At 36.8% G+C, this 3,297-nt stretch overlaps 1 pseudogene; it reads left to right on the top strand.

Annotated features, from left to right (window-relative positions):
* Nucleotides 1-2,181: 2,181 nt before the first annotated feature.
* On the top strand, nt 2,182-2,687 carry LOC117079207 (annotated as a pseudogene).
* The last annotated feature ends 610 nt before the right edge of the window (nt 2,688-3,297 follow it).

Here is a 3,297-nt window from a genome sequence, read left to right as displayed (position 1 = left end):
TCCTCATCTCTACTAAAAATACAAAAAATTTGCAGAGCTTGGTGGCATGTGCCTGTGATCTCAGCTACTCAGGAGGCTGAGGCAGGAGAATCGCTTGAACCTGGGAGGCAGAGGGCCAAGATTATGCTATTGCACTCCAATCTGGCGACAGAGTGAGACTCTGTCTCAAAAAAAAAGTAAAAATTTATACTTGTGAAATTTCTATATTGTATAGAATTGGTAACTGAAAGTGCTGATACATTTTTAATTCAGAGAGGCAGTCTTAAATAAATGATGAATTGTTTAGGACTTCAAATTTACCTGTAAAAGTGCTTTTTCCTTCCCTTTACTCCTTTGTGGAATTGTCGGACAAAACACATCATTTCATTAGTGCATTTTTTTAGTACCTAAAAATGGAGATTTTGAAATATGTTGATGATGATGGAGAATGTTGTAAATCTTGATATTGCCCTAATTGAAATAGATATTTTTTATTTTTATTTCCCCCTCCCGCCCCGAGATGGAGTCTTGCTCTGTCGCCCAGGCTGGAGTGCAGTGGCACGGTCTCGGCTCACTGCAAGCTCCGCCTCCCGGGTTCACACCATATTCCTGCATCAGCCTCTAGAGTAGCTGGGACTACAGGTGCCCGCCACCATATCTGGCTAATTTTTCTTTTTTTTTTTTTTTTTGTATTTTTAGTAGAGATGGGGTTTCACTGTGTTAGCCAGGGTGGTCTCGATCTCATGACCTCATGATCTGCCCACCTCGGCCTCCCAAAGTGCTGGGAGTACAGGTGTGAGCCACCACACCCAGCTGAAATAGGTAAGTTTTATATGTGCTAAGAAATCTCTAATTTAAGAACACAATAATGTTTTATGCCTTTTTTCATTTCAAAGTGTTAATCATTTAAAAATTATAGATGAATGTTTTCATTTGACTTTAATTCTGGTTAATTTCAACAATGCTGTGTGAAATACATATATCCGAAAACAATCAATGCTGTTCCAAATGTATTAATTATGTAATAGCTGTTTTAAGTCAGACAATTTTTAAAATGACTTGAATCTAATAGGTTTCTTCCATTTCTAAAACTCTCTAACATAGATTCAAGGATAAAAATGATAAATTGATTAGACATTTTATATTATGAGTTCAGTAATGTTGTTAAAAAGTATGTTCATCTAAGGTTAGGAGTATTGTCAGAAAGAGAATGCGTTCTGTAGTAAATTTGTGAAACAATAATTTTGGAATCACCTTACTTAGCGTTCTGGTGGTTTAAAATTAGTTTATATTGTAAATATCACTTACTAGGCTTGTAGAATAAAGTGTCACTGTTTTTCTTTTTTTCCCATAATGCGAATTTATTTATTTTTGGAGGAAATTACTTTTGTTGCACTCTTCACCTACTTACAATAAGTAATCCTAGAATGTTTGCAAAAAGCTCCTTTTGTTGTGTAATAAAACAGTTGCTATTCTCGTTCCATTTATTTAAGATCACTTTTTTTTGACTTGCTGGAGAAAATATTTGTTCAATTATTGATGAATATTTATTGAACACCTGCTCTGTGCCATGTATTCCCGTGTCAGGTGCTGGCTATATGTTGGTGAATAAAACAGACTTTCTCCTTACAGAAATTGTGTCTAGTAAGCACAGGAGTAAATTCTGTGAGCGTCATGATGGAGAGTCAAACTGAGCACTTTTCGATTTGCCAACATGTAACATGTTGTTCTTACCAATTTCTTTTAGTAAAATAAATGTTAGTGTACAAAGGTAATCTAGGTTTTAATGTATATTCAGAAATATCTATTTTTATGAGTTAAGAGTATATGCACAGACACAGCAAATAATTTATAGTAGGCATCAGATATAAATAGTATAAAAGTAAATGAAATGTTTTCCAGAGCTTGATCTAGTTTCTGATTTGATATTTTAATAACATAGGTAAAATATCACTTTATAAAGAATTTTTCCACACTATAGAAACTTCCCTAACATGTTTAAAATAACTTCTTGAAAAAATACCAACACCATCTTTAATCTGATTGTCCAAATACATCTGTTAAGATTTAACATATGAATAGGTAACACACTGTGTTATAATGTCTTATAAGACATATTTTAAAGATTTTAAAAATACTTCATGTGCTCACTTTGTGCTATACCTTCTAAAATTTCTGCTGTGTGGTGTTTGACTTACTTGTAAGAAATGAGAGGTGGCAGGGCGCAGGTGCAGACTGTAATTGGGTGGGTCAGCTGACCCCAAGGTCCTTTGAACTGATTTAGGCCACTTACCTTGGTCTCAGAATCACCACTGTCATGGCCAGTCAGTTGCAAGGGATCCAGCAGCTAATGCAGGTTGAGAAGCAGGCCGTTGAGAAGGTGTCAGAGGCCTGCAGCCAAAAGAACCAGAGGTTGAAGCAGGCCAAAGTGGCAGTTCAGGCTGAAATTGAATAGTGCCACCTGCAGAGGGAGAAAGAGTTCAAGGCCAAGGAAGCTGCGGCACTGGGATCCCAAGGCAGCTGCAGCACGGAAGTGGAGGAGACCCAGGATAAAACGACCATCCTCCAGACCTACTTTCAGCAGAACAGGGAAGAGGGCACAGATAACCTCTTGGCCTTTGTCTGCGACAACCAGCCAGAAATCCGTGAAAACTATGGCATAAATAGATGGGAGGAGAAGCGCCTGTTCTGTGGACTGGCATTTTAGCTGCCCTCATGGAATAAGAAACTTTAGCAAAGCCCTAGTTATATTCTAATAAGAAGGCATTTAGTTATTTCTGTATGTTGTATAGTTGGTCCCTTCACTTTATGGAGAGCAGCAAATCCAGTTTCTTGCGCAGACATAGAACTAAATGTGTCATCCTTTTACTTCATGTTTCTTAGGAACATGGTTCCTGCTGGTTATGTGCTGTCTGTTTTCCTATGCCTTTTGGCTCAAGTAACATATAGCAATGTTGAGTTTTTCTTTTTTAGATCTAGTAAAACAACAACAACAAAAAATCTTTGAAGAAAGGAAGGGATTAAATATTTTTCCTCTAATGCTTTCTTGAAGGTCAATGAAAAAGTGGTAAATAGTTATTTGTAACCTGTGTGAAGCAGCAGCCAGCCCTAAGGAGTCCATTCCTTCCAAGGCTTAGAACAGTGACTACTGCTGTAATTGCTTGGGCTGCTGTTAGTTTCTCTTAATCAAAATTGCTATATGATAGAATTCATGTTATTACTTGGTGTACTAAAAATAATTTGAAAGTAAAGACTCTGTTGTGCAAGAAAGGAAGAAATGAGAGGCAAAGTGTTAAAATAGAAAAAATGTTTTTATGA

The sequence above is a fragment of the Trachypithecus francoisi genome, unplaced genomic scaffold, assembly GCF_009764315.1.
Source record: "Trachypithecus francoisi isolate TF-2019V2 unplaced genomic scaffold, Tfra_2.0 Lachesis_group7, whole genome shotgun sequence".
Taxonomy (NCBI): domain Eukaryota; kingdom Metazoa; phylum Chordata; class Mammalia; order Primates; family Cercopithecidae; genus Trachypithecus; species Trachypithecus francoisi.
Note: the sequence above shows the minus strand (reverse complement) of the source record. Positions and strands in the feature narration are given on the sequence as shown.